General features: G+C 44.2%; 1 protein-coding gene across 1 annotated transcript in view; it reads right to left on the bottom strand.

Moving 5' to 3' along the window:
• Positions 1-5,607, bottom strand: part of si:ch211-137a8.4 (uncharacterized transmembrane protein DDB_G0289901) — a 56,111-nt gene extending 50,504 nt beyond the window's left edge. Inside the window, exon 1 of the mRNA XM_050065553.1 lies at positions 5,324-5,607. The gene's annotated coding sequence lies outside the window, so the exon portion shown is untranslated. The remainder of the gene's footprint in view (positions 1-5,323) is intronic.
• Positions 5,608-17,310: the final 11,703 nt, after the last annotated feature.

Raw genomic sequence — 17,310 nt, 5'->3', positions numbered from 1 at the left:
GAAAATCCTCTGTACAGGGTTCTCACATATTTCCATGGACAAACTCTCAAGACTTTTCCATGACGTGACCCATGATAAAAGTTTTATTTGGGAAAGGCTGTCCTAGTTACGGTACTTTCTACACACGCAGAAGAGTCTCACTTACCGTGACAAACGCTGCCACACTACGTTGCATATAAACTTTACATTTAGAAGCGTAAGACTTGGCCGGTATAAGTCCTGGAAAATGAGAACTGTGCAAGTTTTCCATTTGTATCATGCATCAAATAAGTTGTTTAAGTTCATTTGTCTTACTTGACATTGCACGTTCTTCAATGGCGACTACTGAGCATCGCAGTGTTGATGCTGAAACGATATATCGTGCAGCCCTACGTTAACGCTTAGTAGAGCTACGTTACGTCAACAGCTAACTTACAGAAAATACATTTTTTTTGCTAATATCATGACTTCTCCAGGCCTTGAAAATGAGACTGTGAAATTCCATGACTTTCCAGGTTGTCCATGACTGTGGGGACCTTGTATATAATAGAGTTTATAGCCTTCCTTTTGTCACAATCTGAGCGAGCTGCACATTTGATGATGGTGATAGAACAAAGAAATGACTTGTATTACTTGTTATTATTTGTTATATGAGCTAAGCATGAACAAATATTCTGATTGTTTGTCATTCAAAGACCAAGAAATGCTCAGTATCCTACATACTAGTGATGTTACTGATGTTTGGGGTTAGCCCAATTGCTAGAATGGGCTGACCCCAAATGTACGTATCATATCAACATTTCCAAAGTGTCAGTGTATGACTTTGCCATTGGGGGATGGAGGTGAGATGCCTGGGTGACACACAGACTAACAAACGACAAAACAGGTTGTGTTTTAGCCAATCATCGCTGTGTCTTCCAGCAGCTTTTACCCGACCTGTCACTGTATTCCCAGCGGAGATTGTGCCACCAAAACCTGACGTTTTAAGCCAAAACATGATCTTTTCTGAGCCATAATAAAGTGTAACCACACGTTACAAAATACGTATGGTTTCATAATTTGCAGCTGGTTTGTAGAAACATACAACTCCATCATTTTTTCTGGTGATTGGATTGTTGGAGCAATAATACTCCATTTCCCGCAAAATTAGCATGTACACATTTTTGTTAAAGGCACGGGTAAATCAGAGTGTCACGTTTGGCGTCACAGACGGAAAACAGGTCAGTAAACAGTAGAAAGCAGCATGGAGGCCAGTGGAAACTTTGTGGTGGTAACTTCTTTTTATACATCTCTTAATTATTCAGTCTCTCTTATAAGCTTGGTGCAGACTAATTTGGATCTTTGTTTAAGCGCTGATTGGGCAGAGACTGATGGTACGGAGTCATCTGACCAGGGTGTGAATGCTGATTGTAACATACATTGTATATTAAAAAAACAGATGTTAGCGGGTGATAGCGTGGAGTGGAAAAGGGGGCAAAGACCACAAAGAAGTTGAACTCCATGCAAGAAATCTTATGGATAAACTGTTACCAAATTCCAATGGGAGAAACCCAAATAGAGTTTTTCACTCACTCTTACAGAGCAGGTAAAGTTTCCATAATTTACAGCTGAGGTCAGAAGTCATGTTTATAAGCAACTCTCATCAAATACCCTTAGGGTAACTAAGTAACTAATTACTGATTACTAATTCACTCACGTACTGTACTTCAGTACAATTTTAAGGTACTTCTTACATTTGATGCTTCTTCATACTTCTGCTCTATATTTTGGAGACACATTTATTTTACAGCTAATTAGCTAGGCTACTTTTCAGGTGAATGTTTTGTTAGGTAAGTTTTATTATTTCTTTGCCTCCTCATCTTCTGTTTGGCTGTCTCCAACTCGGCAACATTTTACACATGAGAAATGGTATATAACAAACTCTAATGTATTTGTGAACTGATTTAAGTGTTTATTAATGATTTTTTTTTGTCCCACTGTGTGTCTGTTCCAATGTGTGTTCACTGAATGCTATAGGAAGGAGTCTTGCCTAGCCTCTGTAGGACCCAACTTGGAGGGACTTGTCCTTCCAAAGAAGCATCCTTGACTTTGAGAAGCACCAGTTGATCGTTGCCTTGTCTTACCAGTCGATATTTTGTGATACCGGCCATTTAAAAATACAAACTGCCCCACATGAGAGGTGTTTGATTCATTTTTATGCACTCTGGCATCTTATTACCCTTTAAAAGTGTATTTTATTTTCCACATTAATGATGTATTGTGATGTTAAAAAATAGCAGTAGTTGTTAGAAATTAGTATTGAGTAGAGACAGAATTCTTTGCAACTGCTACCGTTCAAAGTGAGAGGATTTTGAGGTGCTTGCACTTGAGTATTTCCATTTTATGCTACTTTATACCTCTACTCCTACATCTCACCTACATTGTACATTTTATTCCACTAAATTTATTTGTCAGCTTTAATGCTTAGATTAATTTAGATCAATAATACAAAGCATAATCAACTAATAAATGATGTATATTTACAGATGAAACTACTCAGCAGTATATAAAGCATTTAAAATGAGCTCAACTTTTAGCTGCTGCCTGCAACATTAACAGAAAATGTGTGTGGACCCAAAACTTGTTTTTGATCAATGATATTGTACTATTTTCGAGGGCTTTAATGCATGAACTAAATGACCTTTTAAATTATTATTATTAGTCCTATTATTATTTTCAGAAATATACATACAGCCTATTTAGATCTAGTCATAAACATTTGGGGCTGAAGCCTCGGAAGAAGCCGAACAATGCCACTGGATCAAGTTGTAACTGGTGACAAATACTGAATGAATAAACCCTTTAAATGACCTTAAATGTGCGCACAGCTGTTTAAATAGATGATGGAGTGGATTGTGAATGCTTAAAAACTTTTCCTTCACCCTCCTCCCATGCTCCATCTTTGTCCTTTTTACTTCTTTACTTCCTCTCCTCCTCCTGTCTTCCCTCTAATTCATCTCCTCCCATTTATTTTATTTCTCCCTTTAAAACTCCCCTGCTTTCCTCCTCTCCTGTCATCTCTCCCCCTCTCCTCTCCTCTTCCTTCCCTTTGTTATGCTAAAGGCAGCCGCTGCTTGAGCTGCGCGAGACACACAGAGACGCTTTTAAAGGAGGAGAGAAGAGCGCTCGAGCTCTTCTTCTTCTTCTTTTTTTTTTATATTCGTCTAAGCTCCAATAGCGTGTGTGCGCCGCGGACAAGGAACATAATTCTAATGAGAAGGAGGGAGGGAGGCGCGCTCCCGAGGCTGAGGGGGAGGAGGAGGAGGAAAGGAGGAGGAGGAGGGGAGGAAGCCAGTCAGCCATCCAGCCGCGCGCGCATGCTCGAGACAGCAGGTGCCCGAGCCCCCGTTACAGAAAAAAAAAACCTAATTTGCATTGCTAATGAGCTCCTCTGAGCCTCCTCCCCCTCCATTTTGGGGGGCAAAAAAAGCCTCTAATATGGCGACATGTTTTTATTCCTGTACTCCTTTTCCTCTCCTTCCAAAAACACAACAAAGATCAAATAATCCTTTTGGTGATTTTATGGTTATCAGAGAATATTTTGCAAATTTTGCAACAACAATAATAATAACATGTAATAGAAACATCAAAGGAGAAGGTCACTGACTTCACAGCTGATTGGACCCACACACTGTAGCAATATCACATAAAACACAACAGCCACTTTTCATTATGTGTGTGAGCAGATTCATTTGGGTTAATGAGCCACTTTAAAGGTGTTTTTCACCATCAGATTTACAAGCGGGAACAATAGAGACTGAGTGTGACGCCACGGGGAGACGAGTCAGCCCGGCCGTCCATGCAAAGAGCGTTAAATGATCGATTAATCAGCCAATCGAGAGGGATGCTAGTAATAATCGATGGTGATAAAAGAGCAGCGAGGGAAGGGGGCTCATGGAGGGCTTCGACATCAACAACAACAACAACAACAACAGAGAGGAGGGGGCTCACACTGAATTCCTCATTGAGCAAAACAAGTGAAGCGCCAAATTCCCAACAAGCAGCCCCCTTGTCTATTGTGGGGGGAGAGAGGAGAGAAAAGAGGCTAACACACTCCTCCCTCCAACCCTCCAACCTCCTTATAGAAATGATTCTGCAGCACAACAATAATAACAATAATAATGATAATAATAATGTTTTATTGTAAACAGAAGCATGTTTCCTGCTTTTTCCGCGCTGACCTCGTTTACATCTCACACATGGACGCCAGGCTGTGATTATGATGTGATTTCAGTCTGTCTGTCGCCATGTGCGTGCGTTTTTACACGCGCTTCGTCGAAAATGGCTGAGAGACCCTCGCCCCCCCTCCCGCCCCCCTTTTCTGTCTCTGTCTCTCTGCGCGCGCATTGTAGCTGTAATATCCTCAGCTTTATTACCCTGTTGTTTTTCTTATTATTCTCATTATAAGGGCGCATAAACAACTTCATGCACCTGTGCATTTTTGGTGTTATTCTGCAAGACTGAGCGCGATGAAAACACACGCACATATGAACAGATGACAGGCTCACATGTCAGATGCACAGAGGCAGATTTAACGGTGACCGTTTGTCTGCCCCCGAGCGCAACAAACGCCCCTATACAGCATGGAAATATAGAGAAATCATACAGCAGCTGCACGCGTGCTGCAGGGATGTTCTAACAACTCCACATGAGATTCAAAGCTCCCTGTTGAGCCTCACATGAACACTGAAACATATGAAACACACAGTGTTTGTCTCTGTTGCTCAATGAACGGCGCACAGAAACACACAAAGCAGACGCTCACAGCGGAGCCAGTCTGTGTGACTGATCCGAGCCATGTGACTGACTAAATCATGAAATTTACATTTTCTGTCATTTTCTTTAATGTCTCGCCCCCCCTGGTTGCTTCCAGAAGCAACGAATTTTTGGGCACCACCACCTCCACTGTGCGCAGCGTCGCCAAACAACAGCCCCGTTCATTGTCCCCCTCCGCCACTCTCTCCGTCTCCTCGCGCACACCGGAGACCCTCCAACCACGACAAAAACAAGCCCCCTCTTGCACACCCACACCACCACCACCACAATCCCCAGTCAGTATAACCTCACCGCTCCTACTACTACTACCACCACCAGGTTAATTTGACCGTTAACGGCTAATTACCCGCCAGCTAATCGCCATTAAACGCGACCTGTAGCCTCCAACTGCAACCGACGAGGCGAATAAAACGGTTCATTTCAAAGAGGTGAGAGGGGAAATAAATAATGAATCAAAGGCAGAGATGGATGCAAACAGCAGGGAGATGATGAAAGAAGAGAATAGATAAATAAAACGAGCCAAACAAACCTCCTTTTCGTGCGCGTAAATCCGTTTCCAAGCGCGTGGAGAGAAAGGTAATAAGCTTGTTGTGTTGGACGGGAAAAGACGCTGCCGGGGCTAAATCCTACCAGCCATCCTCTCTCTCTCTCTCTCTCTCTCTCTCTCTCTCTCTCTCTCTCTCTCTCTCTCTCTGTGTGTGTGTGTGTGTGTGTGTGTGTGTGAGAGAGTGTGTGTGTGTGGAGGTCTCTCTCTCACTGTCTGTCTCTCTCGCTCCTTTGCGCGTCTCAGTCGAGGTCTCTCTCTCCCTCCCCCCTTCTCCCTCTCTTTCTTAATATCTCTCTCTCAGACAATTGTGAGGGATGGATTTGGCGCGAGGGGTCTCGTAGCTAGACGTTGGCAGGTCCCACACGCGCGCACCGCACACACACACACACACACACACACACACACACACACATACGCACGGGACGCCTTCTACTTCGCCGCTCACTCCCCTATGGTTGCCCCTAGCAACTGTGAAGACCACCACCAGCCCCGCCCCTCGCCTCACCATACCCCAGATCCCCCCCCCACCCCTTCCCTAAAATTCATCCCCCAGTTAAGAGGGTTAAGAGAAAAATTATCTTCCAGGGGGTTAATTTGTGAACGGAGCACGCGCTTTTCATACGCGCTCAAAAGAAAAAAAAAGAAGATGGAGTGAAGAAGATGTGAGAGAGAGAGTCAGCACTCGTCTGAGCGCCAACAGCTTACAACTCTCCCTGTGGTGGCTGCTCCATTCACGTTTCAGGCATTGTTTTGTACCAGTGTGTGTGTGTGTGTGTGTGTGTGTGTGTGTGTGAAGGCAGGAGAACAATGGGGGCAAAGCATCAGGGCAAAGAAGAAGGGGGGAGAATAGGGAGGGCAGGGGGGTGGAGGGAGGTGTGGGAGGGAGGTGTGGGAGGGAGCCCCCCCCCCCCATTTCAAATATCAACCATTCAGAGTGAACTGGAAGATGATGGAGACGCACTGAGACGACGTCCACACTAAGCCGGCTAAATTTAAAAAATTAAAAATGTTTGCTGGATGCTGGACGTGGCTTTGTTGCGCTCAGCTCACACTGCAGCTCTGTCACTGTTCAAGTGTTTATTGAAGGCAGTCTGTCCTCCTTTAGAGCTGTAAAGGCCCAGACACAGCAAACTGATTTCGGAGAATTAGTGGCAATGAAGCCCACCTGCTGTGTCACCTGACAGTGCCATGTCTCAGCCAAAAAAGTTGCACATGAACACACCACAAAGACTATAGTGGACAGCCAACAGCATGTACGTCTGCACCTGTGTGAGAGGAAATAACCCTCCACAAAAGCGGATGGCTGTCGTCTGTAATCGTAATACAAAATGGGAAACTGGAAGACCATCTTGAAGGTAGTTAGCCAAATATCAACCAAAGTGAAGTGGGAGATAATGGAGGTTCAGAGAGACAACGTCCACACTAAGCCGGCAAAATGAAAAAATGTTTGCTGGATGTGGCTTTGTTGCGTTCAGCTCACACTGCAGCTCGCGTCACTGTTCAAGTGTTAAATGAAAGTGTTTCAGCAGCAGAGCGTCTTTATGCAGTCTGTCCTCCTTTAGAGCTGTAAAGGCCCAGACACACCAAAGTGACTTCAGAGAATTAGTGGCAACGAAGGCAACCTGCTGTATAACCTGACTGCGCTGTGTCTCGGCCAGAAAAGTTGCACATGAGCATACTGCAACGACTACAGCCGACCGCCAACCAGTGCATACGTTCTGTGCCTGTGTGAGAGAAAATAACAACACATTCTTGGTCTGACCTCGTCACGTATCCATGTTTGGTCATGGACTTTTCACATCCAGATACGACGTGCAAGGTACCCTGGGTGCACTGGTTGTTGAGGTTCTGGGGTGCCATGTCAACTTCTTCCTGTTACATGCACTGTCTCTTTTAAAATAGGCTTTGATGTTTTTTTCTTCACCAACAAACACACACGGTTATGTTTAGACAACACAAGCAGGTGGTTAGGTTTTGGAAAAAAGAACAGGGTTTGGCTTTATAATCATACAGGATGCGAACACCGCTCTCCTGGGTGAAAGTCAATGTTTGTTGGACCCACCCACCCCATTTGGACTTTTGTCCCCTTAACTCTTTTTGTCCCGCTGCTGACACTGCCAGCCGGCGTCAAACTATAAGGGCGACCAGTCGTGTATCCTGCCAACGTTGAAGGACGGCTTTACTTGTCTGTGTCTGACGCCGGAAGTCACTGCCCAAGCACCACATTTTGACGACTTTGGAGTGAGACAGGGTTGAACTCTCCACACCAGCAGAGGGGGGTCTTCTGTCATCGTCATTCAAAAAGGGATACCAGAAGCTAGCCAGTTAGCACATTAAAAGAACAGAGCTTATTCTATGGTGCGCCAGTGAACAGTAACACAAACCATCAGAAAACATCTCTGCTACAGAAAAATAATCTTACCTTAAAGGGATAGTGCACCCAAAAATGAAAATTCAGCCTGCTTCTCTGTGCTCCGTGCTCACGTGTGCGCGCTCAGGGTGATCGGTGATGCACGGTCTCTGAAGAGCAGCAGTCTCGTCAGTACTGATGTCCAGATTCTCAAGTGCAGGCATCGCCAATTCCCAGTCTGAGCAGCAAAGACTTTCCTCATCCGTTGGCATTGCTTTGCATTTGAAACAACTACACCACCAGGTTTCCAGTGCTGGACTCCGGTATTCTGCGGCTGGCTGAGGGTTAGACTCATGAGCTGCGGTGGCTGCTTCGTCCAGTAGCCTGAGTTCCGTCCGTATACTCACGCTCAAACAAATACGGCTCAACAAAGAAATGCTGTTCCTCCTCAATTTCAAAGTCTTCAGACATGTTGGGCTGTCCTTTGCTAAAAGACCGTAGTGCAAATTATCTTTTAGCTCTGTGGTTACTGCTGTCTCTCCCTGCGGTGCACGTATCACGTGATGTAAACACGGGTGATCAAAGCTCATGCTTTCGCTGGTCTTGCGCAGGCGCGCACACGTGAGTGCGGAGCACAGAGAAGCAGTCAGAGCTACAGGCTACAATGAGGCTAAAAACAGAGTTCATATGACGTTTTTCCAGACAACTTTTTATGTTGGGGCTGCAGCACACTTGGATCACTACGGATGAGCAGTATGGAGATACTTTGTGGATTCAATTTTGTGTTCTTGGACGTTAGTCTGGGGCGCCGTCTGCCATTAGGTGTGCTATCCGCTCCGCCCGCCGATCTCTGCAAGGCATGTGAGGACTCTAAAACTTCACCAGGGCCTCCATCGGCATATGGGTGAGTAGATAATGGCTGAATTTTCATTTTTGGGTGCACTATAATTTTAAGTAACAAATTTGTCTTGGTCTCACGCTCTCTGATCTTTAGCTGTTTGTTTACTTTCCTCACTTCCATTTCTCTTCTTGTGCACTGTGCTGAACTACCAATCAGTGTGATTTCATTCATCAACGGGCGCCGCCATCACAAATGCTAATTCAACATGCTAATTCACAAACTGGCCAAAAACAAAAGGCCGACGAGGGGTAACTGCGCAGGACACACTGCACTGACTTGGGCCACAGATGCTCACTGGTGGCCCAACATTAACCATCAGCCGACCATCAGCTTGGTGTGTCCGGGCCTTTATGATGTCATTTTACAATATCTTATGTCCAGAACCAAAATTCAGTACTAATGTGGTGTGTCTTTTCCTTTTTTCCTTGCAGGAGACCAAATTTTGTGTCCTACCCTTCCTATCCTTATCCACACAGTAGTTGCATTTGTGCAACTGCTCTCTTACTGTATCTTATGATACAATACAATCTGGTATTACGATATAATCTTACAAGCCTTTTTTAAATGTACTCAGTCCCTTATAGCACAAGAGTCTCTCATGTAGTTCCTCTGTTGTGTCAAAGCCCTTTAAGTTTGTTCTGGATGTGTTTCAAGCGTGCTCCTGCTGTGGTGGCGTGATGTTTCTCCTGCTGTGTCACAGGGAAGTGGTCTTGGTCTCGCCATGGGTGCCCCTGACACAAGGGTCTTGACTCCTGAGCAGTCCAGGATTAATCCCCTCTTTTTCAGGTCGTTCATCACCTCCAGTGCACTGCTGTGGATAATTGGGCCAGTAGTAAAACACTCTGAGTTTTGCTGGGTAGTGTCTGGAAATGGAGCCCTTTTTCTTTGTGTCTTTCTGGTGGTGGAGTAAGCCTCTCTTCATCAGTATTTCAGTCGGGTAATCTTGTTCAAAGAGCACTCTTCTCCCTTTGTTGTGAATCTTTTTCTTTTTTGAAGCACCAGCTCTTTAGTTTTGTATTACAGGAAGTAGATGACCATAGACCATTGGTTGGAGCCTTGCGGTTGTTTGGATCCAAGGGACGGGTGATGGTGAGGGTGGCATCAGGGAAGAACAGCTCTGTTTTCTAGAAACCTTTCTAGGAAGTTATGTATGTTTTCTCCAGGAATGTGTATGTTCTTTCTGCGAAACGCGCCTCCAGGTCTATTAGCTGGGCTCACATGTTCTCTTGAAGTTCCAGAGAGTGGGACAGCACCTTCTTGGCTTTGTCACTCCACTCCATGGAGCACTGCATAATAGCATTTAGCTTCTGGCTAACCTCTTCTCTGAAGTCGAGTTCCATCTTTGGTGGTCCCATAGTTTTGGGGAATTCTTTATTCATGCCCAAACAGACCACCTTTATCTCAGTAATGATGTTAGCTTGAATAGCTTCCATAGCCTTGTGCTCAGCTTGGCTGTCCGCAGCGTCTTCATTATCAACTGGAGATTTATTGCTTCTCTTCCTTTTCTCCTTTTCATACTTCAATTAACAACTCTTCTACCTGTATACGCCATACTTAGTGAGGGGGGAGTAGGACTGTCTGGGAGCCCCTGGCTCATGCTGCTACCTGCTTCTGCACCATACCGATAGCCCTGCATTTGTTGAAATGTATTCAATAAACTTAGCCTGATTGTTTTGCAGCGTTGTCCAATAGTGATGTTCTTGTTGGTTTTACACAAGCGGCAACCTCAGGGGCTGATAAATGAAGCTAGTGCTGAAGTGCAGTTCCTCTAATGTCCACTTGAGGCTGGCTCCCTCCAAGAGCCAGTCAATCTCCACTGACCCCTATGTTAAAATCTCCAACTTTACAGCAGAAATAAACATGTCTACAGCCTGGTGCACATTTTATGTCTCTATAGCTAATTCTCCCCTATATGATGATTGTATTAGGGGTGAATTTTCATATAAGGCGCCCATTTACATTTTTTGAAAGATTGAAGTTACGCATAACTAAGGGCAGGCTGCTTTGAGTGACAGGCTGTCTGATGATAGTTCTGCAGTTCTGGTGTGTGAAATGACAATTGAATCTAAAATAATGCCCAGGCATCTTACTTTAGATTTAATCTCAGGAGCCACATGCACAAGTTTGCAGGAGAGTAGATCTCTTTTAGTTCTGGGGCCAACTTAGAGAATCCCAGTTTTATTTTCGTTTTATTGCTGCTGTCCCAGTAGTTAGCCTGTGGTTAAGAGGTAGAGGGGTCGCCTACCAATCAGAAGATCGCCGGTTTGATCCCAGTCCGCATGCCGATGTATCCTTGGGCAAGATATGGTGCAGTTGCTCCCGATGGATGTTCTGTTGGTGTGTGAGTGCCAAGTAGCCATGTAGCCTTGGATAGTGTGTGTGAATGGATGAATGTGATGTAGTAGAAAAGCGCTTTGGGGGGTGAGAAGACTAGAAAGGTTCTATAAAAGTGCACTCCATTTACCATTTACAGGGCATTGTCATTGTCGGGCTGAAGCGAAATAGATAGTTGCATATCATCATCATCATCAGTGTAAATATGAAAATTACGTTTATGTTACCTAAAGGGAGCATATAGGGAGAAAAAAGGAGTGGACCAAGACAACGTCCCTGAGCAACACTGAAAGGTAAATCATATGTTTCTCTTGCATGATCCCCAATACTAAGGAAAGAATTTCTTCCTGAGATGTAAGATCTGAAGTGGTTTAGAACACTGTTCATTCAGTTGTTTGACAACAAAAACATACAAACATGCAAACGAATAAACCACGAGTTTGTAATGATCACAGAGAGCAGAGATTTAACCAGAGAGTAACCACACCATCTGTCCCACTGCTCAACACATGTTGGCTGTGATGCATATTTTGTTGTTTGCAGACCAAAGAAGAAGAGATTTGGCTATTTTCCTGTTGTCCAGATTTTTTGGTGTTGACAGAGGTCTTTGCCAAAAACCACCCGAGAGTGCATGCATAGACACGCACCATTGAAAGAGAAGCAAGTTTTGTGGGGATGAAGTCATGGAGACAGATGTTTGAACATATTCCTGTGATTAGAAGCGCTTTGAATTGAAGTCAGAATCGAGACACGGAGGGCAAGACGGAGATGTGTCACTCATTGTGTCGCTGAGTCTGAAGTCTGATTCTGAGGATGATTCAACATGACAGCTAGCAGCCTCCTTTTCTCCTCGTCCTGTTTCCTGTGATCTCCTCCTATAACTCCTCTGTTCTTCTGAGTGGAGGAAAGGAGATGAGGAAAAGACGTGGAGAGGAAAGGAGGATCATGATAAAGGGAGGGACACGTTTGCTTGCCTGATAAATTTACACCCTGCATGTCTTATTTTGCTAAAACATCCAGAAAATGTGTGCTTCTTTTTCATGGGGGGGACAAGAAACTGTTTTAGTGAGGACATAGACTCAGTGACCTTCCTGGTCCATGGTCCAGACCAAACAACCAAACTTGGTCCAACGAAAAGAGGCGGTCTTGGTCCGGAACAAACTGAAACACTGTTCAGTCGGGGTGGGAATTACTTGAGGACCCATGATACAAAGCTATCATGATATATGCTGAGTACTGCAATAAAATATATTGCGATATATTGCAATTTATTACATTTTCTTTGAACTGCAAATTATTTCCCCCAAGGAAAACTTTGTCAACATCATTTTTACCTCATGAGATAAAGTCTGTTCGTCGATTTTAATCATTTTTATTGCCGCAAAATGTGATGCAGAGCAGACAGACTGACCAACACCTTCATAAAACCTGTCAGAAATGCTGCACACACCTGACTAATTATTGCCCTCTGCGAGGCCAGATTAAGCTCATGAGCGAAACACTTAACATGCATCCCGCTAACTGAATGGCAATACCCATGTTAAAAACGTTGTCTGTTACTGCATTGTTTGCTCTGGTGACTTTTGTGTATTGCTCTTGTTTTGAGAACACGTGACAGCCGTCTCCTGTCCTCTGTCAGATAATGTGCCGTAATAGTCACATATGAATCCACTGGCCTTGAAGTCCAGGCATCACAAGTTGATGCCACCCTTCCTGCTGTACTCAAAGATTCTCCAACTTTATGCTTCACTTCCCTGTGCAGCTTGGGTACGGCTGTGTTGGTGAAAAAATGTCAGGGTGGAGTCACATACCTAGGTTCCAGTGTTTTTAGCCAGTAACAAAAGTTTGTATGGACGCAGATCTTTGCACATGACGTAGGTGATGGACGGGATAATTTCCTTGCTCTCTCAGAGTTGGATGGTAGTTTTGTGAAGCTAAGTGTGTCCAGTGTTGGCTGATTTTTCAGCAGAGCATGTTTAGCGTTAGTTTTCTCTCAGTGGAAAGAGAGTATTTAGTCTCATATGACAATGACACTGATTTTATTATTTTAGTACCAAAAGTTGCATTAAAATGTGTATTTGCAAAAATCAATTAGGTGCAGAAAAAGGAAAAACAAAATGAGCTGCAGTAGGACGGGGGAGGGGAGACCAAACGTTTAACTGACATATAGTCCAACCACTTTGTAAAGAGTCCATAAGAAAAAAACTCACAACACTTCCCATGCTTTGACAGGATGAGAGGGCCCATCTACAAACAATCAATGTCAAGTATCAGGAGATGCAGCTAACGTAGGTGAGGACAACAGGACTTGCAGACATATGGGCTGGTCACATCCAACAATGTAGAGGAGTAACTGGAGGGTTGTTGGCCCGGATCCCAGTATCAACTGGGAAAAGATCCCTTGCAGTCATTTAACCACTATCGATATGTCCTCAGCAAAACACCAAACCCCCAGTGGCTCCATTAGATCTGCTCAGTGACCCACAGTAACAGGTTGTTCGCACTCAGAGGACACTCCCTGTCTGAAAAAAGGCTAAAAACCAAATTAAAGCCATTCAGTTTTTACCTTCTTAAAGACCACATAAAATCCTCTGCTGGCCAATAAAAAAAATCTCAGATATGTGAAGGCAAGTCAGGCGAGTTTTAGTGCATTCTGCTTAAGACTCCATCATATTAAGAAGTACAGAGAAGAAAAACCTCCAGCTGTAATTCAGCGGCAGGAGTGCTGAGTCAGACTCGTTTCTGCTCCACATCACTGCTCGACCGTCTGCAGATCACTCCATATGCTCACCTAATGAGGCTTTGAGACCAGGAACACCTACACACAGACACACTCACACACACAAACACTGAGGAACATAAAATGCTTTCGACAAAAAAGCCCCCCAAAAAAGATTCATAGCAATCAGTCTCTGTGTAGATAGTCAAAACACTTGCTGAGTTCTTCTGTAATAGTCATGATAGTCGGTTCAGATCAATGGAGAACAGCCAGGAAGTTGGCATTTTAAGGGATTTTTTTTTCAGTCCTGAATCAGTGAGCCTTAACATGCAGGCTGTTGGAACTGGGGGGGGTTTGCTGAGATTTGAACTGGTGGAGGATTTTGGGACAGATACACAGCCCAGCAGTAAACTGTGAGAAAATGACTTCAGGGAAAAGAGAGTCTCGGAGGTGTTTATATATTTGTAATATAGTTGGTTTGCTGACGTTAAAGTTTGGGCTTGTATAATTGTAGGCCAGAAAGAGTAACTGGTAAAATTTGCAAGCATTCTTCTAATGTGACAATTTGTTATGGGAAAACTTTAAAGCTGGCACAAATATTTGCAATAATCAGTGACATTTGCATGAATTATTGTGATTGCAGGATTGCAGATTCCTGGAAAGACTGATTAAAGAAGAAGGAATGACAGTGAGGTGGTTTGGTGAAGAAGTGCAGGACCTCACTGTAGTTTGAAGCTCCAACAAGTCATCAAGGTAAGAAACATTTTTTTTACCATGATGCAGCTGACTGAAAGCTCCAGAAAAGCTTCTGTGTGTAACTAAATCTGTTCTTTCCTGACTTTATTGGTATAGATTTCTCAGTAGAGTTAATGACACCATGCATCACCGATGTGTTTAATGTCTGAGGCTGTTTTCACACTTGCCTTGTTTAGTTTGGTTGAACTTAAACTTGGAACATTTACCCCGTTGGTGCGCTTCATTTGGAGACATTGTTGAAGAGGTGGTGTCGAATCTGTTACAAATGAACATTATCCAACTCAAGTGAAGGAAGCATTGAACCATTTTGGATTAAACCAGCTCCCATAGCCTGCTACACTACATCAGTGCAAAACAGGTGGAGGCTGTGTTGAAGACGATGGGCACACCTGATGGATCTTTGGAATGAGCATGTTACACTTCCTGAACTGTCTGGACATGTGCCTCTATCCCACCTTGACCCACCAGTATAGAATGGACTATCCCACTTTGACCAACCAGTGGAGAATGGGCTGTCGTACTTTGACCCACCAGTGTAGAGTGGACTATCCCACTTTGTCCCACCAGTGAAGAATGGACTATCTCACTTTGTCCCACCAGTGAAGAATGGACTATCTCACTTTGTCCCACCAGTGTAGAATGGACTATCCCACTTTGGCTGACCAGTGAAGAATGGACTATCCCACTGTGACTGACCAGTGTAAAATGGACTATCTCACTTTGACCCACCAGTGTAGAATGGACTATCCCAGTTTAACAGACCAGTGGGGAAGGGACTATGCTACTTGGACCCACCAATGTAGAACGGACTATCTCACTTTGTCCCACCAGTGGAGAATGGACTATCCCACTTTGAACCACCAGTGTAAAATGGACTATTTCACTTTGACCCACCAGTGTAGAATGGACTATCCCAGTTTAACCGACCAGTGGGGAAGGGACTATGCTACTTGGACCCACCAATGTAGAACGGACTATCTCACTTTGTCCCACCAGTGTACAACGGACTATCCCACTTTGTCCCACCAGTGCAGAATGGGCTGTCGTACTTTGACCCACCAGTGTAGAATGGACTATCCTACTTTGGCTGACCAGTGTAAAATGGACTATCCCACTTTGACCTTTAATAGAAACCGCATCATCCCACTTTGCCCTGCAGTGAACAGCAGATTGTCCCTCTTTGGCCTTGTAGTTCAAACCAGACTAATGAGTGTGCTGTAGAAGGCTAATTAAGCTCCACAGCTGTAAGCGGCTGTAATTGCACGTGCACACATAAAGCTTCAGGGCAAAGTTGACGAACAGACCAACATGGTTTCATTTTAATTCCCTCTTAAGCCTCTTTTTCTGCTCATCCCCTGATTCCTCACTCCTCCTGCCTCCCTCTACCTACACCTCTGCATTTATTTCCATCATCCCCCTTTCATAAACTCTCTCCCGTCTCCTCTCACTCCCCTCCCTCCTTATCTCAACCTCACTCGACCGCTGCCTCCATGTTTTTATATCTCCGTCACAGCATCTCTTCACTCTCTAATTTGGTGGAAACATCCTTTAATTTTCTGCGCGCACACACACACACACACACACACACACACACAGGAATCAACATCTGCAAAGATTTATCTATCTGTCAGTCTCTTTGTCTAATAAAGACACATACATAGAAACAGAGGACAAGCACACACTCGTACGCACACACACAATAAAATCCAAACACACACAGTCCAATGTCGTCTGGATGTCACCAGACAGAGGGATGTCTAGAGAGTCCTCTGCCTCTGGTGACAGCAGTGTGTGTGTGTGTGTGCGCGCGCGTGTGCGTGTGTAAACAACGACACGGACAGACGAAAAAACAAACAGAGGATGCAGAGCGACGGGGGAAAAAACAACAGACGGATGGCAAGAGAGAGGAAGAAATGAGACAGGGAAAGTGCCAGACAGCGGCATAAAAAGAGAGGGAGACAGAGACGCTGACAGAGAGAGGGAGGCATCGATAGAGTAAAGAGAGGGGGTAATGAAAGAGAGGGAGAGAGTTTGCCTGAGGACAGTGCGACCAGCCTTGGCATGCCTGGCTAAAGCAGGGGCTGCTGGGTAATAAATAAAAGTCATGTCAGACAGACAGAGAAAAAGAGACAGATACACCAGAAAGACATACGGACAGAGATAGAGAGATGAGCAGATGGATGTTAGGGATAAAAAATGGTGAAAGGCTTACTGAATGTTGCGATAAATGGTATTAGGGATAGTAATATTGTTAGGATTTTTAGGGATACAAAATGGGATTTTTTTTTGTGCCAGTAGGGACAGTAAATGGTGGTTGTAGGATTTGTAAATGGTGCTAGACTGCATGGGTAGAGCAGGTAAATAGCATTAGGGATAGTAAATAGTGTTAGGGATAGCAAATTGTGAGGATTTTTGTCGGGATACAAAATGGGAAATGTTTTGTGCTACTAGGGATTGTAAATGGTGTTTGTAGGATTTGTAAATGGTCGGAGGCTCAGTAAATAGTGCTGCATTGGTGGGGCAGGTAAATGGCACTGGGGATAGTAAATGGTGTTAGGGATAGTAAATCATGAGGATGTTTGTTGGGATACAAAATGGGAAATTGTTTTGTGCTACTAGGGATAGTAAATGGTGTTTGTAGGATTTGTAAATGGTGCTAGACTGTATGGGTAGGGCAGGTAAATAGTATTAGGGATAGTAAATAGTGTTAGGGATAGCAAATTGTGAGGATTTTTGTAGGGATACAAAATGGGAAATGTTTTGTGCTACTAGGGATTGTAAATGGACAAAATGGGAAATGTTTTGTGCTACTAGGGATTGTAAATGGTGTTTGTAGGATTTGTAAATGGTCTGAGGCTCATTAAATAGTGCTGCATTGGTGGGGCAGGTAAATGGCACTGGGGATAGTA

The sequence above is a fragment of the Epinephelus moara genome, chromosome 2 (genome assembly GCF_006386435.1).
Source record: "Epinephelus moara isolate mb chromosome 2, YSFRI_EMoa_1.0, whole genome shotgun sequence".
NCBI lineage: Eukaryota > Metazoa > Chordata > Actinopteri > Perciformes > Serranidae > Epinephelus > Epinephelus moara.
Note: the sequence above shows the minus strand (reverse complement) of the source record. Positions and strands in the feature narration are given on the sequence as shown.